This window comes from Colias philodice, chromosome 13 (assembly GCF_061535455.1).
Source record: "Colias philodice isolate Cphi_HAF_F1 chromosome 13, ilColPhil1 Martin Lab GWU primary, whole genome shotgun sequence".
Classification (NCBI taxonomy): Eukaryota; Metazoa; Arthropoda; class Insecta; order Lepidoptera; family Pieridae; genus Colias; species Colias philodice.
Window position 1 is genome coordinate 1274581 of NC_143098.1, and position 27900 is coordinate 1302480.

General features: G+C 34.5%; 2 long non-coding RNA genes across 2 annotated transcripts in view; both read right to left on the minus strand.

The window, feature by feature from the left end:
* The window catches only part of LOC149483177 (uncharacterized), a 132978-nt gene that overhangs the window by 85717 nt on the left and 19361 nt on the right, over positions 1-27900 (minus strand). The gene's annotated exons all lie outside the window — the stretch shown is intronic.
* LOC149483180 (uncharacterized) lies at positions 23659-24957 on the minus strand. Its single transcript, XR_016316525.1, has 3 exons — positions 24402-24957; positions 24214-24275; positions 23659-24139 (listed from the first exon to the last, which is right to left on the minus strand). It is a non-coding gene; the product is annotated as an uncharacterized LOC149483180 (long non-coding RNA).

Consider the following 27900-nt stretch of genomic DNA (forward strand, 5'->3'; position numbering starts at 1 on the left):
TACAATTTCCTTCGAACAGTATTTTTGAATTGATTTTATACAATTTATGTTGATATTAAATTATAACATATACAATAACATAGATTTCCAGATTGAAATATATATTAATAATGTATATTCTAATTGTTTTGGCTATTGCAGTCAGAACAATCCATACTATTATAATATTATAAATGCGAAAGTAACTCTGTCTGTCTGTCTGTTACTCAATCACGCCTTAACTACTGAACCAATATGCATGAAATTTGGTATAGAGATATTTTGATACTCGAGAAAGGACATAGGATAGGTTTTATCCCGGAAATCCCACGGGAACGGGAACTATGCGGGTTTTTTATTTGACTGCGCGGGCGATGCCGCGGGTGGAAAGCTAGTAAGAATATATATTTAATAATATATATTATTCTAATTGTTTTGACTATTGCAGTCAGAACAATAAGGGAGATAGAGATAATGATAGAGACGCGCAGAGGATAAAACAATATTTCTGTATCAGAATATTACTATTCTCCTTCTCGTATTTGCTGTATCTTCAAGCAAATAAAAGATAATTCTGTAGCTAACAAAACATTGCTATTTTGCACGATCTATTGGTATTCATATACATACAAGACTCCCTGGGTTAAAGTCCTGAAAATTACAATACTTTGACCTGTTTAGCGTCGAACTGTAACCTCAAAGACTTCGTGTGAAGTGTGTAAACGGATAAATCAATATGAAATACTCTATATTTTTACCCATTTAATATAAGAGGACGATCAACTTCGGAAATCCTTTTCAAAGCACTTTGTACTTAACACGCAATCTTATAGTAAAGCTTATATTGGGTCGTTTCTCTTCGCTTATGCTTTGTTTTATACAAGTAGCTGGCCCTGGCTCCATCTGAGTGAAACGTAGTTTTAAATTATCAAAATGTACCTTAAGACCATGTTATTCAGGAACAACTAAAAAGCAGCTTTCTATTGGTTGAAGTTTTTTAAAGCTTTCTGAAAACGAAATTTGATTTTATTTATTTTTTTTTTAATAATAATAACTTTATTGACATAAATAAATAGATACAGCTTATATATGAATCCATAGGCTCCTGAATTAGTTAAATACTGTGTCTCAGGAGCCAGTGGCTTCTCCCATTAAATTCTTAACAGTATACCTACGTTATACAAAAGAAAATTTTAATTGAATTAATTAAATTTAATAATATTTGCTGAAATAAAATTAGCCTAAATGGCATATTTTTGTATTATTTCACTTTAAATATTAGAACTATTATTTATAACTATGAAAATTGTTGAGAAATTTCTAGTAAACTATATACTATTAGCTAGCTAGATAGCTCCTAGAAATTTCTCAACAATTTTTGTTAAGATGCGTTTTTAAAATAATATTATTATTATTCATGAGATAATTATCACGATACTCGAATATTGTCCAATTGGACTGGAAAAGCAGCCCCAACTTTGTTTATTGTTGGAAAGTGCAGACTTGCTAACAACAAACAACCGCGACCGGCACTTACCGCTAAGATGGCACACAATAATATGTACGGCTTTAGTTAGGAGTTCGATATCCCTTTGTCCAAGCATGTGAAGTTATTCCATACAAGAATTTTCTTTATAAGGTGCATTTTTATGATCTGGGTGTATCATGAGTTTAACAAATGAACTTTTGAACGTTTTTAAATTATTAAATTAAAAAAAAAATTCTGTTAATAGTGGTTTCTCGCCTCGCTATTTGCGGCTAACACAAACATTAAAATTGCAAATAATTTTGAATATCGTTTGTTCTAAATTTAAACACATAAGTCATAACCCAGAACAATAAATCCAGTGAAGTATCTCAGCATTAGAAAATTATTTTAAACTATACCGAGCAGTTATAGAAATGAATGATTTTAAAACAAAATTACTGTTTCGGGTAGTTCATGATACGTAAATGAAAGGCGGGCTTCAACGACAGACTGATTTATTACAAAGAAACAGATTTACCCTCAACCATACTAATTAATTTGTTACTTATTCTATACTACCGTTATTACACTCCTCCGCAACAAGATCACAATAACATAATACAGGACAAGTAATTAACACACAAACTAAAAGATACAACAGTAATTAACATACAAACTTAAAAGACAGCTTGTAACATAATAAACATAAGGAAACGCCTTGATTGCACAATTATACATATAAATACCATAACCCAAATTACATATACTTAATAATGAATATTATATAAATACTACTAGAACCTAAGTTACATATACTTCGTTACAATAATTTTTTTGCTCGATTAATTGCACGCAGTGCACGAGCGGACATTTGTGATGTCTCAGGGCTAACCTGCGACGCTTTTGGTGCCGCCTCTACGCGGGCCGGTGGGGACAGCCCTGCAGTCTCTGACTGGTGATTTGTTTCGTCACCACTGGCTGCGTCTTCCCACGTCTCCCCCTCGAGTTTTTTACCGGCCTCAAGGTCACCCGCGTCGTCTGTACCGGTGGCATTTGTGCGTGTTAACGAGAACCTATTTTTCGCGGATATTATTTGATCGACGTGCCTTCGCCACTCTATGCCGTTACCTAACTCGACCTTATATGAAACCGGTCCTGTTTTTTTAGAAACAGTGCCCTCTACCCACTTATCTTCCTTAGACCTATAATCCCTCGCGAGCACAGCATCCCCCACGCTAAACTCCCGTAGCGTCGCCGAACTGCGCGCGATTTGCTTTTCCTGTTTATCGCGAACCGCAGCCGCCACGTCGGGTCGCAATGCGTCCAGGCGACTGCGTAGGCGTCGTCCTTGTAGTGCTAATGCTGGTGATATACCCGTCGTGGCGTGCTCACAATTTCGATATTTAAAAAGAAATTTATTTAGTGCTGTGCTCACGTCCTCGCCTTCAAATAACGCTCTTTTAATTGTTTTTTTAATAATTTTGACGGCGTTTTCCGCCGCCCCGTTCCCTTGTGGCCGATAAGGGGCCGAAGTCGTGTGCCTAATACAATTATTTTTACAATAAGTCTTAAACTCATACGAAGAAAAGGGTGGACCGTTATCGGTTACAAGTTGCGATGGTAGACCGAACCTTGCGAATATGCCTCTCAAAACTTTTATAGTGAAATCTGCGTTCGTATACCGCATTGAATAAGCTTCAATCCACTTAGAATGTGCGTCCACTAAAATTAAATAGCGTACACCCCCGCAATCTGCAAAATCTGCGTGAACGCGCTGCCACGGGTGCAGCGGGAACTCCCACGGGTGCAGCTGTGTGCGCGCCGGCGCGTCCAGCACCGAGCGGCACGCTGGACACGACCTACATGTTTCTTCAATATCCTTATCTAAACTCGCCCAGTATACATAATTTCGTGATAAGGTTTTCATTTTATTCATACCAAGGTGCCCCTCATGAATCTCCTCTAAAATTTTGTTTTGTAAAACGTACGGAATGACTATTCTATATTTATATATAACGCACCCCTGTTCAACTACAAAATCCTGTTTTCTAGCAAAATAGGGTTTCTCCTCATCGCAACTCGGACTAAGCGGCCAGCCAAAAAGAATATACCGCTTAATTTTACACAATAAGTTGTCACGTTCCGTTTCCGCGGCGACATCGCTGTAACAAACAGGTAATGCGTCCGCAACTAAATTTAAATAATCTACTGAATCTGTAATGCGACCCTCTCGTGTTAACGGTAACCTCGATAACGCATCAGCCGGCCCGTTGTCCGCTGACCTAACAAATTCAATCTTAAAATCGTATGCAGCCAGACGCGCTGCCCATCGCTGCAAACGGCTCGCTGCCGTCTGCGGAATACCGCCCTTACTGCCAAAAATATATGTTAGTGGTTGGTGATCTGTGCGTAATGTGAATCGTCTACCGAATAAATACTGGTGGTGTTTCGTTACACCGAACAAAATCGCGAGCGCTTCTTTGTCAAGTTGACTGTAATTACGTTCAGCCGAGTTAAGCGTGCGCGACACACAGCTTACCGGCCGCTCGCTGCCGTCCGCGTAGCGATGCGCCAGCACAGCGCCCAGCCCGTACGCGCTAATATCCACCGCTAATATTAACTCGCGTCCTTCCTCGTAATGTGCCAAACACCGTTCATTTAAGAGTGCTCGCTTTGCCTCATTAAACGCTTCCCTACAGTTTGAATCCCATTTCCAGTTCACGTTCTTTTTTAATAAATTATGTAAAGGTTGTAAAATAGTACTTAAATTAGGAATAAATCGACCGTAATAGTTAAGCATGCCTAGGAAACTCTTAAGTTGCGAAACATTATTAGGTGTGGGTGCACTGGAAATAGCTTCCAACTTTTCTGGATCCGGCCGTAATCCCTCCTTATTTATAATAAACCCTAAATATTTCACATAATCTTGCAAAAATTTACATTTACTTAATTTAACAGTGAGCCCCATTTCCCGTAACCGTTCGAGCACTAATTTCAAATTTTTCATATGTTCCGAATTATTAGAACCCGTTATACAAATATCATCTAAAAATACGACACATCCCGTCACTCCCCGGAGGGTTTCTTCCATTAATTTTTGAAATTTTTCGGGTATACAAGATAAACCGTACGGGGTGTGCCGGTATGCAAACGTGCCCATATGCGTAGTGATAGCGGTGTACGGTTGTGAATCATCCGAAAGAATACACTGTTCATAAGCGTGCGTTAAATCAATCTTTGTAAATTTCTCACCTCCCCTTAAGTTAGCAAACAATTCTTCAATACGCGGTAACGGATAAAAATCCCTCTTTAATTTTGGATTAATTGTAATTTTGTAATCACCACAGATTCGAATTTCCCCATTCTTTTTTACAACGGGTACGATCGGGGTCCCATAGTCTGAATACTCAACGCGATAGATCGAGCCGTCAGCCTCGAGACGAGCTAGCTCCTTCTCAACCCTCTCGCGCAGCGCTAGCGGCACCGGTCTCGCTCGCACGTAAACCGGTTCGCTATCCGCGAGTCGTAATCGAATTGTTTGTTTACAAGTGCCTAACTTATCACAAAATACTTCAGGGAATTCTTTACATAACTGGTTCACGAATTCATCTTCACTGATTTCATTGAGGCGGATTTCTGTAATGTTTAACGCGCGCATCCACTCTCTTCCTAATAAAGGCCGTGCGCCCTGTTTAATTACATATAATCGTAATTTATTTTTATACACTCTGCCCAGACGTACGTCCACCTCGATGAAACCCAGAGATTGAATTCGTGAACCCGAATAACAACGTAAAATTAAATTATCAGCTTTTATTAATTTATGCGAGAACAAACGATTATACATATCCTCGCTTATTGCCGAAATACGACTGCCCGTGTCCACTTCACATTGAATAAGTTTATTGTCAATTAACAAGTCAACAAAGAATGGTCGGTTACCTCGTATCGTGACGTCGATGTTGTACAAACCGTCGTCCGACTCGTCGCTTACAAAATTTTGCCGACCTGACACTCGTTTGCACATCACTTTTATATGGCCCCGCTGGCCGCACTCATCACAGTTGTATTGCTTAAACCGACACTTTTCTGCCGCATGCGCCTTGCCGCAGCGCCAACAGTTGCGCCCGCGGTGACCGAGCGCCTCCGCGCCGGCGGCCGGCCGCGCCTCGAGCGTGCGGCCCGCGCCCCGCGCGCCCGCGCCGGCAGCCCGCAGCGGCCGCGCGCGCTGGCCGGCCGAACCGCCGCCGCCGCGCGCGTAGTGCAGGCCCTCGCCCGCCTCGCTGCTCGCCGCTGCCGTTGAATCCGTCGTCCCCGCCCCGGTGGAGCCGCTCACTTCTGCGTGCTTCTCCGCAGCCTCTAAAGCTAGCGCGAGTTCCACGGCCTCCCTGTACTGAATTTTTTTCTCGGCGAATATTCTGGAACGCATCGCATCGTTCGATAGTCCCGACACGAATTGATCGCGCAGGTTCTCCTCCAGAGTTGAACACGAACTGCATTTACCAAAATTGCAAGTAGCCGCGAGATGCTTCAACGCTTGTAGGTACTCAGTGAGCGATTCGCCGGCACGCTGACGCCGCAATCGAAACACGTGTCTCTCGGCGATTTCGGAGCGCTGAGGTTCCAAATGTTCCGTCACGATTTGTATTAATTGTTCATAAGTTTTATTTTCAGGGAAACTCGGAGCACATAGATCGCACATCAACGCGTATGTTTCTTCGCCCACGACCGTTATCAACATGGACACCTTTAAATCGTCACCAATTTCGTTCAATTTAATGTACTGATTTACTCGTCGTATATACGCAGGCCACTGCTTCGAACTCAAATTGAAAGGTTCTATTTTACCGATAGGCATCTTGGATTTCGCGAAGAACAAACAGTTTAAACACAAAGAAAAAAAAATCCTGCCTCGTCGCCAATGATACGTAAATGAAAGGCGGGCTTCAACGACAGACTGATTTATTACAAAGAAACAGATTTACCCTCAACCATACTAATTAATTTGTTACTTATTCTATAGGGGAGACCGAGGGGTTTTGAAACAAAGGTGAGTTGAAACAGTCTCGATTTCTCCGAACTTAAAACTGTTAGCGATCTGGCAACGTCTTTTTTAACCAACTCCCACCACCAGCTATCGCGTCAGTTTATGCCGATGACGTCAGTTGTGCAGTTGTGTAGTTCTGAATGACATGTGCCGAAAATCATAAAAAGTAAGTATTTCATGATTTTTTACGATGCTCGTACTTTAATATTGGTATTGTTTTTTGGGTTGAGTTATTTACGTTTTAAAAACTTATTATCTATTGATTCTTGAAATATACTTGGTAAATTTGATTTCTGTGTATTTACTGCTTGGTCGTGATTTGAATAAAAATTGGGAGGTTTTTTCTCACCGAGGTGATTTGAAACAGACTGTTTCAACTCTCCTTGTTTTCAATTTAATATCTGATTATAGCTTAAAAGTACGAAGATTATCGGATATTATTGTTGATTTAATGTGTTTATTTGTTTAAGCATGCCTACTGGATGAAGTAAAGCAAGAATAAGTTTAAAACCAGGCTGTAAAACTAAAAAGGTGAAGGTTGTCAAGAAACGAAGATAGTGATGAAGAAGAAGAGGAATCCTGTTGTATTTGCTGTATGGAATCATATTCAAATAACAGATCCAAAGAAAAGTGGGCTCAATGTTTGAAATGCCAATTGTGGGCTCATGAAACTTGTGCTGGTGGAGAACTTTGTCTTTGACATTTTGTAGATTATTGTTCCTTAAATAGTTTATAGTAGGTACTGATTGTAATACATACTTAAAAAAACCGGCCAAGTGCGAGTCGGGCTCGCGCACAAAGGGTTCCGTAGCAGCAAATATAATAAATTACAGTTAAATCAACCTATCTCAAAAACTATAAGAGATACTTTGATCAAACCAAAAATCGTTGAAAGAGTTAATTAGCATGCATCACCTCTATTTTTTTTAGAATTTTATACCCCGTAGTTATAAAAATAGAGGGGGGGGGACATACTTTTTACGACTTTGAGAGCTGATATCTCAAAAACCGTTCACTTTAAGAAAAATGTTTTTTAGAAAACTTTATATCATTTTAAAAGACCTTTCCATTGATACCCCACACGGGTATGTACATCGAAAAAAAAAATTTCATCCCTCAGTTACATGTATGGGGGGCCCCACCCCCAATTCTTTTTTTTACTATTTAGTGTCATATTTTTGTAGCGGTTCATACAACACATATTCCCATCAAATTTCATCACTGTAGTACTTATAGTTTCCGAGTAAATCGGCTGTGACAGACGGACAGACGGACAGACGGACAGACGGACATGACGAAACTATAAGGGTTCCGTTTTTGCCATTTTGGCTACGGAACCCTAAAAACGACTGATTATTAACTTTTTTATGACAAAGATTTAGTTTTATAAAAATGTAAAACATTTTGTTGATTTGACTGATTATAATTGATGTTACGCATGTTAATTTTTGGTTATTTAGGTGTTTATTATTTGTATTAGACCTATTTGACTGAAATGTCATTAAAATATTACTTATAAAAGTCGTTGATTACTTGAAAATATAAGTTTTAATTAAAACCTTTGAATTAAATCATCATTTTTATTTTGCAGCTCCTATTACTCCCCAAAATCATTATGTTTCAACTCTCCTCGACCTCTGTTTCATCTTACCTCGGTATGAGGGGAATTGAAACAAGTTGACTTGTTACGATTAAGTCAATTTTTAACCACCATCTTTAACGCTTACCGTTTATTTATGCTAACCATTCGGAAGTGTATAGAATAACCTATCGATTGATACCAGTACCATAAGATTTCTGATAATAGTATGAGTTATATCAAACAAAACGTGAAAATTGTTTCAACTCCCCTCGGTCTCCCCTACTACCGTTATTACAGTTCAAAGTTTCTTTTCTTTATTTATTTGTCTGATTTCTAAACCCCAAAAGCTCAGAAAATGAAACACTCTGATAAACCGGTTCAAAGCTAAAATTATTTAATATCAAGACAATGACCAAAACTTCAAACAAAGACGCTTATAAAAATTTGAAAGAGCTTCATTTTTGTTTTTCATATAAAATAAACATAATGGTTAGGGAGCAGCAGCAGGATGCAGCAGATTTTATGACCAAGTTCCTCTCAAGCGGTAATTTGTAAAATGCATCAAAGTATAGTATTATGAAGCCTCGTGAACGTCAGCTGGAGCTCGGTTGGGGGGATGAGCGGCTGTAGCCTCCCACGCACGTAGGAAAAAAAAATATATTAAGTCATTTCCTCTCAGCTAAAAATTTGTCAAATTGTAGCTAACCCAATATCTCAACGAAAAAAAATAATCAGCTGGTTACAACGTGGTGTATTGTACGTCAGCTGGTGTCTCGAACATGAAAAAAGAACAATTATTTTCCGTGATTTCCTCTCAAACAAAAATTTACCTGATGATAGCTTATATGTAACTGTGGATAAATATATAAGTAAGCTGGCTGTATCTTGGTGGAAAAACCGTCAGCTGATACTTTGAAAGTTATTACATAGGAGTTAGACAGAAGCATCTATTGCCAATTTATATGCATCAGCTGACTAGGTTTTCCTCAACTTATTGCTAGCTGATTTTTTTTATTTATCGCATCAGTATATTAACAATCAGCTCACAAATTTTCATCTGAGAGGAAATGACGTATCTTTAATTATTCGACATTGCGCTTCAATATAAGAGTTAAGTTGAAATAAACATTCAGTATCAATATTTTTGAAACGAATAAGTATGTAATCAAATAATTTTATATATTTAAATAATTAAATAATCAATTAGCAATAAATGAACTAGTTACTCGATAAATAATATTTATTATATAAACTTGATAAAAAATGATAATGAGAACAATATGATTTATTCGTTTTCGCTCTGGCTTGAGTCACTTTCCTCTCTTTCCGATTCATTATCAGAGTCGTTATATACCAACGATGTAAGTTTTGCAGGACGTCAACATAAAGTCAGATTGAAATAATTTCTCGTAAATGTTAATAAATGTTAAATGAAGAGTTTGTTTGCCATATGTACGGATTTAATCGTCTAAAAAAGATCAATGATTAACGTAGTTATTTTTATTTAATACTTTTTAGTGTATTTTTCAACACGAATCCAACGAGCCCAAACTCGATACCTAAAGTTGAGTCAATATATTACCGAGTTCCTATGGCCACCTTCCGATTCCATCATCAAATCAGCTCTATATCATGATAATGTTTCATCGCTATCCAATTTACATACGTATACAAAATTTCTGCTCAATCGGTTACCAGGAAGTGAATCAACTTTACTTGCTTCATTTCAATTAAGTCATCGAGATTAGACAAAAATGCTCATAAAATAAAAACTACTGGGCCTATCCGAATAAATCCGAATCCGAATTTTTATGGGACCAATTCGACACCATTCCGCATCAAACAAAAAAAAAAGAATCACGTCAATCGTTTCAGAAACCTCGGAGTAATCGGTGAACATACATAAAAAAAAACATACCGGCCGAAATGATAACCTCCTCCTTTTTTTTGAAGTCGGTTAAAAAATCAGCTAGCAATAAGTTGAGGAAAACCTAGTCAGCTGATGCATATAAATTGGCAATAGATGCTTCTGTCTAACTCCTATGTAATAACTTTCAAAGTATCAGCTGACGGTTTTTCCACCAAGATACAGCCAGCTGACTTATATATTTATCCACAGTTACATATAAGCTATCATCAGGTAAATTTTTGTTTGAGAGGAAATCACGGAAAATAATTGTTCTTTTTTCATGTTCGAGACACCAGCTGACGTATAATACACCACGTTGTAACCAGCTGATTATTTTTTTTCGTTGAGATATTGGGTTAGCTACAATTTGACAAATTTTTAGCTGAGAGGAAATGAATGAATGTATTTTTTTTTCCTACGTGCGTGGGAGGCTACAACCGCTCACCCCCCCAGCCGAGCGCCAGCTGACGTTCACGAGGCTTTATAATACTATACTCTGATGCTTCTGACGAATTATCTCTTGAGAGGAAATAATGAACCCAATTTGCACCTGGCTCCCTAACTATAAGGTCAGAAGTAGGTTTTAATTAACCCAGAACAGAAAGAAACCTTAACAATGAACACGTATCACGTTATAAAACAAAATATTTCTTTGTTTACACCAAAATTCATATTAATAAAGCGTTTGTTTTCTCTTATTGTGTGATCTGTACAAAAATCAACAAAATGTTTGAAGTGTCAATTAGTAATGACGAAACAGCTTTTTTATTTAGATTTTTTTATATGTCTGTATAGAATTTCAGTTTATTTAAGTCTAGTTATGCAGATAAAGCTGCTCATATTAAATACTAGCTTTCCGCCCGCGGCTTCGCCTGCGTTTTCAAAGAAAAACCCGTTCCCGTAGGATTTCCGGGATAAAACCTATCCTATGTCCTTTCTCGGGTATCAAAATATCTCTATACCAAATTTCATGCAAATTGGTTCAGTAGTTAAGGCGTGATTGAGTAACAGACAGACAGACAGAGTTACTTTTGCATTTATAATATTAGTATGGATTTATGTATTAATATAAATACCGATATTATCGCGGGTGTTAATTTTTGCTAAGCTAAACATACTCTAAGCTGCACTATGTTTAGCCCATTTCAAAAGGACTAGACCTATTTTGAAAGAGAAACCTTTACCCACTCTCTGAAACTCAAACTCAAACATTTATTTATTCAATTAGACTTCTTATAAAAGCACTTTTGAACCGTCATATCATATTTTTTACATTTACCTGCATACCTACTAATTGAAGTTATCTTAATATTCGGGTTAAAAATAATGACCACGAGAAAATAATAAAATTTAAACTTAATTACCAATTTTACGCTAACCTAAACCTAGCAATAACAAGAAAAGCTAATCATTTCCCAATAATAAAGCAAAGTCAGAAATCGTATTGAAGTTAAACGTAGCGTTGCGGTCTGTTGATGACGTCACTAACTCTGTGACGTGACAAATGCTGTGACGTAATAGAACAGAAATCTTGGAGTTGATTTTCCGTGTACTTATTCCATGTAGAATTTTTTGTAAGATATTTCTTAGATTTTATTGGAGAAATAATTTAAGTTGAAATTTTAAAGAAAATGTTGTTTGTAAAAAAGTTTTTTAAGAAGAAAATGATTTCATATCGCTTCTCGCGTATGTCTTGTCTGTATACCTATACTAATATATTGTAATTTGTATGCTTATTTTATTATCTGTAAAACTCCCCGACGGATTTTGATGCGGTTTTTCTAAGAGGTTTAGTATTTAACTATTTAATAGGTCTTAGACAAAACGGGCGAAGCCCCGGGCGGTAAGAAACTTAAAGATAAGTTGTAAGGATCAAAACAGGTCAACATATAAAATTACAGAAGGTACCGAAACTGATAATTCCTGGAATAGTTGACGATATTTATTATTTGACAATTTCGCGAATGTTCGATACGGACATTGGATTAGATTCGTGAAAGTTCCGATTGGCTGCAATACGAAAGTTTTATCGGAAGATTGAAAATTTTCCGATAAAATAAAATCCTTTTTTGCATCTGTGTCGATTTTCATGTTTTCATCATAGTAATAAGAAAATAATGACTTGAAATGAAAATTGAGTAATTTCTATGAAATAGAAATCAATAAAATCATGTTCTTATCGAATAAGTAAAATGTCTCCCACACTTTTGTTAAAACATCAAATATGTTGAAATGGACTCATAGCCATTTTTTTATTCCTTTAGAAGTAAACTGTGGTTTTAAAAACATTGTTAGAAATAAAGTAGAGTCTACAGTTATATTAATTATCATGATCTCCGAAGCTCTGTGTGGTGCTTGAAAACTCCAGCATTGACGAAAGAACCTTAAGCAAGTAGGTATCATAAAATGAATCTCAATGTAGCAACAACAAATGAACGAATCTCATACATACATAAATTAAATGACAAACAAAAGTAAAGCAAAAATACTCCCATAAGCATGGAAGATAAAATGACTCTTTTCGTGATAATATTATATGCGACCATCCCCATTGTTTATGTCCGGAACACAAAGAGGTTATTTGGCCAAAATTGGGCCTAATTTCGTATTCTTATTGTACGTAGCTTGTTTTTGTCAGTATTTGAAGCTTGAATTTGAAAACGTAAATTGAAAATGACCTAATTAGTAATTACATGCGTAGATTTTCTCTTTTATTGTTTCTTTTTGACGTGACAACGTCTTATAATTTGATAGAGCCGGCTGCACGCACGAAAAAACATGACACATGCGGCGTTACCTCGCCCTGAGGCGTTCCATGTAATGGCTGGTTCACACTTTGATTAGTGCGAGTGCAGGTGATGAGTAGTACTACGTGTGGACAGCGACTGTTTAGTGCGAGTGTTTAGTAGGCTGTGTAGTAAAGTGAATAGAAGCGTGTTCTATTTTTTTGCGAGTGGACTGCGAGTAGCCACGTCCCGCGCGCCCTCCCTTCCCCCTCACTCGCAGCGTGCCTGCACTCGCACTAATCACCTGCACTCGCAGTCAATTGGACACTACTCGCACTACACACCTGCACTCGCACTAATCACCTGCACTCACACTAATCAAAGTGTGAACCAGCCATATGGCTTGAAGTGCAAGCGAGAGCGCGGAACGAGCGATAAAGAAGCACAATCGGACGTTGTCTCGTTCAACTATCGTCAGTAAACCGACTTTACAGACAACCATTTTTTTTATAAATAAACCCTTATTGACTTTATTACAGAGTAACTATTTTAATTTATAATTTCATCTAAAATCACATTAAATAATAATAGGATAAGAATATTATTACTAACAAGTGGACCAAGGATGTTCAATAAATAAATGAATTATTATTATTATATTATTATTAAAAACATTCATTTAGGTGTCAAAGCGTAACAAACAGACAGACTTTAATAATAAATTAGTGCAGGTCTTTTTAATTTCCAATTAAACCTTGGAATCGGATTTTATATGCTCATGACGTTACAAAAGTGCATCTTCGTTAAAATACGTTTTATACATTGAAATAAAAATATAAAAAATATGTTTACCTACTGAACTGGAATCTAGAAAATGTACTGTTAATTTTTCCGATTCCTGTTATTAGTGTGTTGATATTAAACATACAACAACATAAATCAAAACTTGGCACGGGAGTCTGTTTTTGTTATAAGATATTAAGAAAGATTCCACAATAGGGTGGATTGTCGTTGTATGAAAAAAATTTTTTTTTGTTAACTCGTAATGGAACTATTACCAAAAGTTGTGTTAATGTATAGATCTTCTATAGCCAAAATATTTTTGAAATTGGTCAATTAGAAATACTGCCCCAAGTAACTTCAGGTTTGAGAAATTTCAAAAATTTCGAGTATTTTTCTCCTTTTGTTTTATATAATTTAATAAGATTTCTAAAACTTTGTAATACAATTTAGGTTAGATAAAAGTCAATCTTTCAATATTATCGCCTAGGACATCACTAGTACCACCCCCGCGACCCCCGCGGTCCCGCTAGTTACTAGCAAAAAACGGAAATTTTTTAAACTTGAATAAAGTTCTGTTGTGATTTTTCGAGTAAATAATTTAAAATGTCGTTGTCTACTCTTCGTAGTGATTTGCAGTGTCCTTTGTTCGGTCATGGACGTGATTTAAAATCGAATGTTTTACCTACATATGAAGATATTATACTATGTTACATTTGGCTGAGTCGAGGTAAGAAACAGTATCGTAACCTAGCTACTGACACTTACAAAACGCTGTCTGAGAAATTGTTGTTGGAATGGCAGTCAGCATCAATACCTACTATTGAAGTTCGCTCAGTAATAAAAAGGATAAAGGTCTATCGAGATATTTCTAACGTACAAGATTTGAGCTCCGATCAACAGTACCTGTATGATATTTGTATGGTTATTAATTGCGGTCATTGTAGTATAAGTTTATCCAAAAAGAATCCTGGCAAAATTGTTCATTCCAGGTGGCTCACGATGGCAAACAGACTACTTAGATTATACGTTTCGACAACGTCTCCTACGGAAAACCTAATACACTTGGTAACATTTATTTTGAATGTTTACGCGCCTATGTGGTTTCAAACTCAAACTCAAACATTCATTTATTCAATTAGACTACTATTTCATCAAAATTTTTCATCAAAACAAAACCAACATGTATTTATGGTGCAAAACATTTGCATAAAACCATTATTCTTTCAAGGTACCTCCCCGAACACCTGAAAATGATAGTAGATCCAGTCATACAACGAAATGGTTTCTTTGGTCATACAGAGAATATTTTGTTGGCTATGTTGGCTGACGAAAGAAAAAATATAAGAGTTTTGGCACTGCGTAAAATCCTTAAGGCACGTGATTCAGCAGTTAGGGGCGTGAGAGAATTTAAGGTTCCTCAATTAAATTTCAATGCTGTTGACTACATTGACATCGTCATTTGGAATGATATGGTCGTCACGGAGCCTCCAATTTTAAAAAACATAAGCACAAGCATAATACTCGAGTGCATTGAGACGCCTGAAAAAATTGATCATTTTATAATACCTCTTCTAAAAAAGTACCCTTGTCACACCCAAGCTACAGAGAGGTGTGTTAAAATAGTAACAGAAGCCTCTGCTGCAGTGTGTGGTCCAATAAGAAGGGATGGATTCATACGAACCCGCCTTCTATCACGTAAAATTATGCCTGTTTTTTGAAACAAAAAAAGATTACAAAACACATTCATTTTTTTATTTCTTGCCATTTTTTTTGTCGAAACACCAGTTATAATTTTCCATAATTAAGATCCGTGTTTTTATAATTATGATAATACGGATAGTTTCTAAGCTAATAAAAGTAATTTTTATTGAAAATTTACTGTTTTATTGATCTCCATCAAACATCTAAATATTGTCTAAAAAGTGTATTTTCTCAAAATATCAGAGGGCTTGGGGCAGTATTTCCATAAATATATCAAGAAATTTAAATATACAGTTTTAAATGTAATCATATCTGACAACTTTTGGCAATAGTTCCATTTCGAAATTCCAAAAAAAAAATTACGATCCACCCTATTCCACAACCTACTCTTCTAATTACGTACCTAATATTATGAGACGCAGAATATGGCTTTGAAAATAACAAAAACACATATATTCAACTTGACTTCTTTTAAAAGTGATAGATTCGTATAATGCAGTACTTAGATTGGCTCTACATTTCTGCATAAGAAATTTTTGACATGTGCGGTCGTAGTCGTATGGTTTAATGTTAGCAACATTTGACATAAAATATTATACTGGGATAATTATTTATCGAAATTCGAAAACAGACAATAACAGTATTGGAAACAAATCAATTCAGGTGTTCAGAATATATTATCTCTCGTAATTTATGTCTTAAGTTTCAATATCACGGTCTGTTTATTGATTTTAGGATGTCAAGTTATTCGTGGAATAAATTAATGTCTTCGGTTAGAATTTCACGTAATCGCATTAATAATAAGTTAGCAATATCGATTATTATGTTTAAATAAAATAAATAAAAATTTGATTTTTGAGAGAGAATAAAAATGATTGGTATTTGATGAAGATCTATTGAAAGTTGGGTCATTTTCACCACTTCTAACTCAAGAACGGCTGAATGGATTTTAATGTTTTTTTCGTCAACCTACCTATGTTTTCTCCGTACCTATATCTATTAGTTTGTAGGTACTTAATATTTAAAAGTAATAAGTTTCTACAGTAATGAACAATACAGGACCCTTATGTTTGCTTAAATACGAGTATACCTACAGTGTGTTGCACATAAATATAAAACTAATGCTATTTCTGTTAAGATACTATCATTAGCAAGGTAGGTACCGATATTTTGCCAAAAGTTCCATAATATATGAAGTAATATAAATATAAATGTTTGAAGAGATAGCGTCAAAGTTGATAGGGTCGGATCCTTATCAACTAAGATAAAACTTACAAGTGTTAGAAAGCAGTTGGAGCGTTACATAATTGAAATTAATTGCAAATGTTAGGACAAATGTAAGTTAGGGATCTTCCCATAGGATTAACTCAGTCTTGGCATATATTTTAGTCAAATTATATAGATACTTATCTATACTAATATTATAAAGCTGAAGAGTTTGTTTGTTTGAACGCGCTAAACTCGGGAACTATTGGTCCGATTTGAAAAATTCTTTCGGTGTTAGATAGCCCATTTGTCGAGGAAGGCTATCACGCTAAGACCAACAAGAGCGGAGCCACGAGGGTGAAACCACGCGGCACAGCTAGTATTATATATAATTTGACTATCTGTATTATCTCACGATTTCATGCTTGGATGAACTTTGATAAATAAATTTAAATAAATAAACTAGGAAGCTTAAACGAACCGCTATAAAATAGCGCTATCCCGTGGTTTCACCTGCGGACAAGACAATAATTAATTTATATTTATCTTTTTTCATACATACACACAAACACTTTATTCTTTTGGAATAAACTACACATGTTAAATATACCTTAGGCCTTTGTCAATATTAGGTACTGCGTATTCCTTACTTTACTGTTTGTAATCTAAACCATGCCAAAGCGAGATCCACTTTATCAAAAAGAGTTTAAGATTCAATTTAAAATGAAGCTGTTCTGATTCCTGTAACAAGGTTAAAATTAATTAGCGGACATACAGCGTAAATAAAGCGCTTTGTCAGCGCTCTGAGATGAAGTGACTGTGAAATGAACAAGCTCTTTCCTTGTATTTCTTGTTATTTTAGTTAAAACTTTACTTTATAGAGTACATTATACATGTTCCAAAGGCTGACTGAACTTGTTTCGAGAAGTTGGATAACAATAAATTTGACAGTATTTTCACTTATAATACCACAAGAGCTTCAAAATTATCGGGTATTTTCCGATAGGTTCGTTGCAAACAAATGAAGGAGTCAAGTTTTTAGTCAAGGTGAAAAAACCACGAGCGCGAAGCGCGAGTGTTTTTTCCTGAAAAACTTGACGACTTTATTTGTTTGCAACGAACCTATCGGAAAATACCCGATAATTTTGAAGCTCTTGTGGTATTCGGGAGATTATTTTTCCGTCCCAAATGTCGGCCAATAATTTCACAATTGAATTGAACCTGTCAGTTTGACGTCAACGACCAGAGAAATTTTTCAAAAAATTATCAGTATAATACCATGTAGGTTGTACCACGTGACGTCGAATGGTGCAATTCTATTGGTCGATATTTGGGTCGGAAAAATAATCAGGTGTATTCTTTTGTCTAAAAAAATTGTTACGTATCTTCCTTTATGCAAGTGACACTTTTTACCCACGTTTGAGTCGATATCGCACCTAAATGCAAATATTTAACTTATTTAAATACTTAATGCTTTAAATAAAAAAAAATATGTAATACCTATTAGGTATAAAACAATGCCAACGCCAATGATATTTTTCCACATTATATACAGGCCTCATGGGAAATTTCCATTGAAAAGGCTAAAAACACACAGCGCTGTTTATCATTTATTTTAAAATCGAGTACAGACATTTAGATACAAATTAAATATACTTTTTAATATTTTTTTACTGGAAATTCTAGTATATACCAAAAATGTCTAGGATAATACTTATTTTGACTAAAAAAGAGCGTGTGCCGAGCACACTTGTCAGAAGTGAAACTTCATTGGCAAGATTCAAAGTCACTTTTTGGTATCTTTTAATCGTCGCCTTACTCCATGACGTGACGGTATTTTCATGACGCGACCTTGAAATTTTACTCTCAATGCGCCCAAAGAAGTTTCACTTCAAAAACATTTTTCGACAGTATAATATAGAGACTGTTATTTTAATTTTATTAATTACTGAGAATGTGCTGTTGTATTACAATAAAATAATTAAAATGTAGCGTAAATAATTAACTAGCGGTCCGCCCCGGCTTCGCCCGTGGTACATATGAAAAATAGATGTTGGCCGATTCTCAGACTTACCCGATATGCACAGAAAATTTCATGAGAATCGGTCCACCCGTTTCGGAGGAGTATGCAGACTAACATTGTGACACGAGAATTTTATATATATAAGAGATATAATTATAACATACTTTTAATAAAATCCACATTCCACATATAACACTTTATATGCGTATCTACATTAGCTGATTTTTACTTAATTAAAGTAATTTTTCACTTAATACTTATAATGAGTTATTAATTATTATATATCTACCGAGATCTGTTAGCAAATTACTTAAATTGATTTGATGGTTGAGAGTACTTTCCTATGTTTAAGCCTTTGACAAACAGACGACGCGGACGATGAGAACTGTTTGAAGATGGCATTATGTAACTTTATGAAATCTCTACTTTTTATTGAGTATAATAAAATATTGGAGGAAAGAATTATATTGTAACTAGCTTTGTCTAAAACATAATAAATTATATACTAAAACCTTCTCTTGAATCACTCTATCTATTAAAAAAACCGCATCAAAAGATTTAAGATTTAAGCATACATAGGGACATAGGGACAGAGTTTTATACTATGTAGTGATTATTTGGCGGTTAGGTTATTAAAATTTTTAAGTTGTATTAGTTTCTATATTATTTACAATAATTATTATAAATGTAAAGTTTTATTATTTTAATTAAAAATATGGTCTGTCTAAACAACCGTATTTAAAGATACTTCAGCATAAGACAGTGAAAATTATGAAATTACGGTCCCAAAAATGAAAAGAACTGTATAACTTTTGTTTACACAAATCCTAAGATTATGAAGGATACATTTTTAGTAAAACAAGATTCTAAGCCGTTCTATTTTTGTTAGATAGCGCAATATACATCAACATATATTTAGGTTGGAACTTATAAGGAGATTACTATCCATACTAATATTATAAATGCGAAAGTAACTCTGTCTGTCTGTCTGTTACTCAATCACGCCTAAACTACTGAACCAATTTTCATGAAATTTGGTATAGAGATATTCTGATACCCGAGAAAGGACATAGGCTACTTTAATCCCGGAAATCCCATGGGAACGGGAACTATGCGGGTTTTTCTTTGACTGCGCGGGCGAAGCCGCGGGCGGAAAGCTAGTAAACTAATAAAAATGAAGGTAAGATAAACAAAATTTGCTTTAAATTTGACGTAAAGATGTCGTGACGAGAGAGAAATATATCACCACTGATTAAGTCACTGATAGCCTATTTAACAGATTGGTGAATATTTAATTCAAATTCTATTTATTTGCAAGAATGTAGTTACAAATTATAGATGTATTAATTACAATATTATGTGGCTAATACATTCTACCCATCGATTGAGTGTGCAAATATTAAAAAAGAAAGTTAATTAATCTAATTATTTAAATGTACACACAATTCAATTTTCACAATTACAGGAACACACTACAATTTACACGGTTATATCACACACAATTCAGTTTACACTACTTCAATATATTATCTGATATAGCTACAGTAGACATCCAGAAATTACGTAACCGACAAAAAGACTGTAACTGGAAACGTATTCAATTACCAACAATATAACAAACAGGAAAAAATTCCTCCATAACAACCACAAAATATTCCTTGATTATCAAACTTATTATTAGTTACAAACAAAAAAATTCCGAGCACGTATATTGCTCAAAAAGTTATACAAATGAAACCTAATATCACATACTTATTGTAAACTAGCATTCCGCCCGCGGATTCGCCCGCGTTTTCAAAGAAACATTCGCATAGTTCCCGTTCCCGTAGGATTTCAGGGATAAAACCTATCCTATGTGTTAATCCAAGTTACTCTCTATATGTGTGCTAAATTACATTGTAATCGGTTCAGTAGTATTTGCGTGAAAGAGTAACAAACACACACATCCTCACAAACTTTCGAATTTATAATATTAGTAGGAAGAAAAAGGGAAATTCATATTCAGTAGGTACAAATTAATTTGCGAACTTTCCAAGTTTATTAACTGGGATAAAAAGTTTTATAAAACTCGGAAAAACGAACTGAGTTTGTGGTAAAAGAGTCCTTTGAATTTAAGGGATGTTAAGTTCGTTTTTTGGTATATTTTCAGGTAGGTTTATTACTTTTATGTAATACGCTTTACGCCCGTGGCTTTGCTCGCGTCTAAAAAAAGTCAAATAGTTTCCGTTCTCGTGAGATTTCCGGTATAAAACCTATCTTTGGTCCTTTCTCAAACTATTTTTACACCAAGATTCATCCAAAACGATTCTTCCAAATAAGCACGAAGAGACAGACTGAGAGACAGAGTTACTTACAGATATTAGTAGGGATTGTAGAGTTAAACTTATGAAAATTTTACTATTCTTTTTGATTACACCGCAATGCATAACTTCGATTCCTGATGTTGGTTGTACATTGGAAACAGAAGTAAACCAAGATTAAAAAGATTAAAAAAAAAACTTTAACTTAATCTTCCATACATCTACTTTTTCATACCATACAAATGATCATCCAAACTTTAAAACTCCAAAGAAATTGGAACAAACTCGTACCTTCCTAGCTTTCATTACTGCTGGACTCTCCTGATAGCACTTCGCTTTAACAACTTTTTTAATTAAGGCGAAGCTATTGGCACCGACTAGTTCTACAATCTGATTTTAACAATCTGAAAGTTTTCATTTATCTAGTGACTGGTAGAGCCAAAGATGATTTAAATTCCATTAGGGTATGCTTTTTAATATGATAAATATGAATAGTTTGTTATCTTAGTAATTTAAGACTTTGGTAACAGTTAAATTAAATTCGTAAATTTATACTAATATTATAAAACTGAAGAGTTTGTTTGTTTGAACGCGCTAATCTCAGGAACTGCTGGCCTGATTTGAAAAATTCTTTCGGTTGTAGATAGCCCATTTATTGAGGAAGGCTAAGGCTTTTTGTGTTAACAAACTACTTACTACGTACAACGTTAAGCGAGCAAACATGTTTATAATTTTTATTATTATTTGTCTGTAAGTGATTGAAATGTAATCTTTTTGAGAAATAAATGTCTTTAACCGTAAACAAACTCTTCAGCTTCATAATATATAGTATAGATTAATTGAGAAGAAATAGGTATGTTTTTAAGCATATAATTAATATTCTATATCCATCTTTGCATTTATATACCAGGAAAAGCACTTGAATTCATTGAATGAAGTATTCCATAATTTAATTACATGCAGGAAATCCACTTAAATCGTAATAATACTTGACTCCGCATAATTCTGCGTTCATTATCATTTATAAGCTTAGAGTTCCCCGTGTTTATTTATGAAGCATTATTTATCTAACGGATTATCAGAGGGAGTTATAATTATCTCTATATATAAAAACTAGTGGTCCGCCCCGTCTTCGCCCGTGGTACCTACATGTTTAAACTATCCTATCTCTCAAGTTGGATCGAACTACACATGGTGTGCGAATTTTATCATAATCGGTTAAGTGGTCGGAGGAGTCCATTGAGGACAAACATAGTGACACGAGATTTATATATATTAAGATGAATCCCTATTTCCCTTGGTCACGTCATCACGCGTGAATCGCTAGACCGATTCCGATAATTCTTACTTTGATGTGTTCGTTATTGTCAGGGAAGGACCTTCTGAAAGAAAAACTCAAGAAATTTTCCCAAAAAATTTAAAAACTGCAAGGGTTTGAATATTTGCGTGAAGGTAGGACAGTCTGTCTGTCTGTGTGATTTATACTATTTGATTATAGGAAGAATAATATTCTTAGGTTTTACTATACTCTTATTATTTAGTACTTAATATAATTTCCTTTTATTTCATGGGGATTTTGCCAATATTACAAAGATAATAAACTCTTACAATGTTGTCTAATTTATAGATCAACAGATTAACGATACCCATGAAAGTGTTATAATTTTAAAACTTCGAGAATTTAATGGTAATCGCAGCAAGGACATTAAATCTGTTCCACTAATGGATTCTCCAGTTAATCCCGCCTCTACGTAACATCGCTACTGAGATTAAAACTTTTTAACTAGAGCAAAATTTTACCCGCACTTCATTTGGATATAATTTTTCAGTAATTAGTGAGAAAAATATGGGTTTTTAGCACGTAGGTAAATTCTATTTTTATACATTTATGTATTAACGTAATTTAAAGATACCAACATGATATACCTACGAAACTTTTTCCTAATTATAATACTATTAAGCATGATTATAATACTTAAACCTGTATTATAATACTTTTGATACCTACACGATTTACAACAAGTAAAGCCAAAGCGAGCAAGTAAATTTATACTACATATATGGTTATAGGTATCCCAACAAAATTAAGTTATCCGTTACATAGTATTGAATATTCAAGGCATGTTAAGACGATACACAAAAAAAAATCCACTGCTTGGCGGGCGGAGTCTAATAGCTCGCTATCGCGAACGCGGGTGTGCGCGAAGTCATTCTTGCAAACTCGCCGCGCTGCCGCTGGCCGACTCGGGACAAACATGTATGGAGTCGTCATACAGTTATAATATTGTTATACATTTATTCAATTATTGTTGATTTATTGGTTTTATTTTCTTGCTTATAAACAAATAATCTTCTTTCCAACAACTACTTAGACATTATTAATAATAATTATTATTTCGTAATGTTTACTTTATTACAAAATAATAAAGGTTATTAATAATCTTTAAAATAACAAAAAATATTGTTACTCTGAAAAAATGAAATGGTACTCAATAACGCGGACTACTGAATTGATTTAGATAGAATTTGATGCTGACGTAGATATTACATCATGCCCAGAAATGAAAGGTACTATTTCTGAAAGAAGTTATAAACCCTAATTCTTCTCAGTCAAAGTCAAGAGTGGAAGATATCACTAATACAGTAAAACTGATGCGAAACTTTGGATGTTAATTTGTATATTTTTTTGTTAGTTGTTACTTAATCACGTCAAGACTACATTACCAATTTTGATAAAATATAGCTAATTGCCTGGATTTACACATAGGATACTTTTTATCCGAACTGAACACTTCTGTGGGATAAAACAGGATTCACGATATAACCTAATTCCACGCGGGCAAAGCCGCAGTCGGAATGATATTTTTTTAAATAAAAAAATTGTTTAAAAAAAAACACAAAATATATTGACGCATGTATTTATTTTTTGCACTCTATTATAATTGTAATTATTCATTACAAATAGTCAAAATAAAATAGCCAGAACAAAGTTAGGCCCTGGTAGGGTAGGTAGGCAGGTACAGCAATGTGAGACGAACACTGGCTTATTTATACCAATAATAATGTATTATAAACATTAAATTAAGTTTACAACAAAAATACATAATATTAGCTAATACATATTATTTTTCGAAATGAAAACTCACATTACTATGTAAATATGAATATAAACCTGTTTTAGTACTAAGCAATTTCCCGCACAGGTGTAGTAAGTATAAATGAAATAAATATCAACATCAAATTCTTTATACAACATACTTATCTACCACCTACTAAGAAATGTAATTCTTGAAACTTTTTCGTATTTTTTTTAAATATAATACTACTCCAATGAGCTCCTGTTCCATATTATGTCCACCATACTTCCACTAAGTTCACCATGATTTTTTATTTCTTTGCACTTTGTTGCTTTTTGCTAAAAATGGAATCATGCGATAAAACCAGTAGAACGTTGATAACATACATTTTTGACTGAATAAAGGTACTTACGAAGGAGTGGGTTCACATTGTGAACAATCAGTGGGTTTATTTTCCTTCTGGATTCCGGATTTCTGAAAAGATTATCTATGCTATAAATGAAAAAATCTTACACATTCGTTATGTACTTAAAACAGGGGTACATATCAAACATCGTCTATAATACAATTATCATCAAATTTAAAATAAAACCAACTTACTTCATTAATTTGTTCCAATTGTAAGCATTCTTTTTCCTCCAACCTTTATGTTTCTTGTTCTTATTTTCTTTATTGTCCCCATTTGTCTCATTTTGTCTTATCGTGTTGTCACCCTTTTTTACGATTGCGCGAGCGACACAAGTTCCCCGTGTGACGGCCGTAGCGGGAATGACTCGTGCAGCGATCGGGGTAGGAAGGTACAGGGCGGCTCTCGCTATATTGGCTGGTCGCGCGCTAATTTCAAGTATTTCTTGTTTATTTCAAAACCATCGCATATTTCAAAATTCTAAATCGGTAGACGTATAGGTTGTATATTTTATAGTTAATATCCAAAAAGTCGTAACTTTACGTTTGTTATTTTGAAGATGCCAGAGATTATAAAAAAATAACAATGAGAACTTTGTATTTTTTTTCTATCGAGAAAATATCATGGAATCATGTTTCTAAAACGGTAGACGTATTGTGTTACTATTGAACTTTCTTGTCAAGAATTTTCATCACGACAACTTTAATAATATAAAAATTACGAAGGTTTAAAAAGGGCCGTAAATGTTAGAAAAATTAATTCATCACCTTAAAAACGGGTTTTAAAAAATGTTCTAGTACAAGTCGTGTAACCCAAAACCCTATGTAATTAATTATACAGTCTCTTTGAAGGCAAGAAGGGAAAAAATGTAAATACTGTGGCATATTTTCAACCTTGATTTAGATTTTCGGGGCTTTTGTTTACATTTTTTTAATATATTATGTACTAAAATGAAACCATTTTGTATTATATGCTTCTTTTTTATTACAATAATACTTATCCGAAAGCATTTGAAATTTTTTTTTGAAGTGAAACTTCTTTATAGGGGTTGGACAAAAAATTTAGTGTAACATTTTTCCGTTACGCGCCATCTTTTTCTTATCCCTACCACGCGTGATTCGACATATTTCTGTAAAGTTGCATAAAATAGTAATTTTTTTTTAGAAAAATAAGGTCATAAAGAAGTTTCACTTCTTACGTGTGTACACTAATACAAGCACACATTTTTTTTATTATTTTTTGGTGGTAGCTGAAAAAAAATACCATTCACACACATGTAAAAGTTTACAATAATTGTCAATATCGTTTACTTATTGTATGTTTTGTAATTTTTATTGTTAATTTATTAAATATTACTGGACTTACAAAAAAGATTAACAACAGTCAACACAGCTGGTTAAAGTCCACAGAGAAAGAGTTATTAAAGTAAAAGCGGTTTTAATTAAACAGACTCATCTTGATAATGAGAAAGTTTTATCGAAACTAAAGTCAAATAGAAACTGTAAATTACCAAGACTAGAAAAGTCGCATGCAACTTAATGTAATGTAGAAAAAGTTGGAGCAAATACTCATTTTAAATTCAAATCACTCTTTTTCAAGTCATTCCAAATAAAATAATTTATTTTTGTAAGATAGCTGATAACTATAGAAGTTACAGAATTTATTCATATTTCGTAGGATATTCGACAAAACGTTCGTTATTATTATTATTATTTTTTTTATTTTGTTAGTGATCTTGACACTATTTAATGATGTACGTAAGAAACCTTACACTTTTTAAAGCAAGTTTCTGCTCTAGTATTTCATTTTTACTAACAAGTACCTTTGATCTTATTTTCCAACATCCTTCAGAAAATCTTCGTACTCGCTCCGATTTTATGTAATTTAAGTACACGGTATACAAAAATAAGTTGTATAGAATCACTAAAGAGAATGATACTAGGACATGCGTCATTGAAATAAGAACATATTTTTTAGAAATCTGAATTTTCATACGAAAACGACCTTCTAAATGAAAGTGTGAATGTATTCACGATTGAATAGCCTACTGCGTGTATACATAAATTTTACAAAACCTATGTTTAAGAAATATGCTTACGATAAAGATCAAAATTAATTGCACTAAAATCGAGAAGATGAGCATATTACAGGTATTTATCTACTATAGGTGGATATATATATATTATGTCCTCGTCCCGCCAATAGTGTCATTTTTGCTTGTTTACCTTTTACCGTGGTTGCCTGGAAGAGATCACTATTAAGTGATAAGGCCGCCAAAATAGTTGTTCTCTGTAGTACTATCTGTAAGTAGTTCTAAGGTTTCATATTTTGTAGAACTATTAAAGAGTTAAATTAATAAGTAGATAATTGTGTAGGTGGTTATGCACTATGACAGTATAATTATTCTAGTGGTACGAATTTTGCCCTGTGGTGTTTCTATAATTGCGACAAATGTATGTCATGAACGTTTTCATAGGAACCACAGCAGGAATTTCATGAAATGGGCATTTATAGTGACCGCAAAGCGTAGGTCTTTAAAGTTTAACGGTCTTTAAATGTTGTTGAATCGACAACTATGGTTGAGGTCAAAACGGATAGTGAACCGAGTGTATTTGTATTGCCGTTGTTATCCATACTAATATTATAAATGCGAAAGTAACTCTGTCTGTCTGTCTGTTACTCAATCACGCCTTAACTACTGAACCAATTTGCATGAAATTTGGTATAGAGATATTTTGAGACCCTCGAAAGGGCATAGGCTACTTTTTACCCCGGGACATAGGATAGGTTTTATCCCGGAAATCCCACTGGAACGGGAACTATGCGGGTTTTTCGTTGACTGCGCGGGCGCGTCTTAGGCACTAGGCATCCGCTAACATTAAGATTTTGAAAAAAAATATACCGAGAAAATATATTTTGACCACTCGGACGAAGCTGCAGACAACACTTGTATAGAAATATGTATACAGTTTTAGACCTTAGTAAAAAAGCATTGTTCAAACAGGTATATCCCCATAGAGTTCCTATGAAAGCATAAACTTATTCCTTGAAACCGTATCCTATACAAACATAGCGACCTAAACAAACATATAAATAGTGATATTAATTGTGAAGCTCAAACCAAAGAACAATACCAATGTGGTTTCTGTGGAAAATCTTTATTTTCTCCTTTATTGGAAATAAATAATGCATGTTGTTTTGAATTGAAACCTCTTTAGGCGCGTTGAGAGTAAAATTTCAATGTCGCGTCATGGCAATACCGTCACGACATGGGGTAAAGCGACGATTTTAGTGTCTTTGAATCTTGCCAAAGAAGTTTCACTTCTGACTCGTCTGCTCGAAAAATACGCTCTTTTTTTCTTGTGTATGATGTATCGTCCTTTTGCTGCGGTTCAATTTGGCTAAAACGGGCTATCTAACACAGAAATAATTTTTCAATTCGCACCAGTAGTTACTGAGATTAGCGCGTTCAAACAAACAAACAAACTCTTCACCTTTATAATATTAGTATAGATGTAGATTATATTTGATTTGTCTATTCACGGCTCTCGTAAAACACAATAATCATATTCAAACAATAATATTTTGTCCTTTTGCTTATTTCAAAGGACTTACCAAAACGAACTCTATTTTGATGGCAAATTTCAAAGAGCTTAATTTTATTCAAGTTGCTGTTGTGTTCAATTAATAACG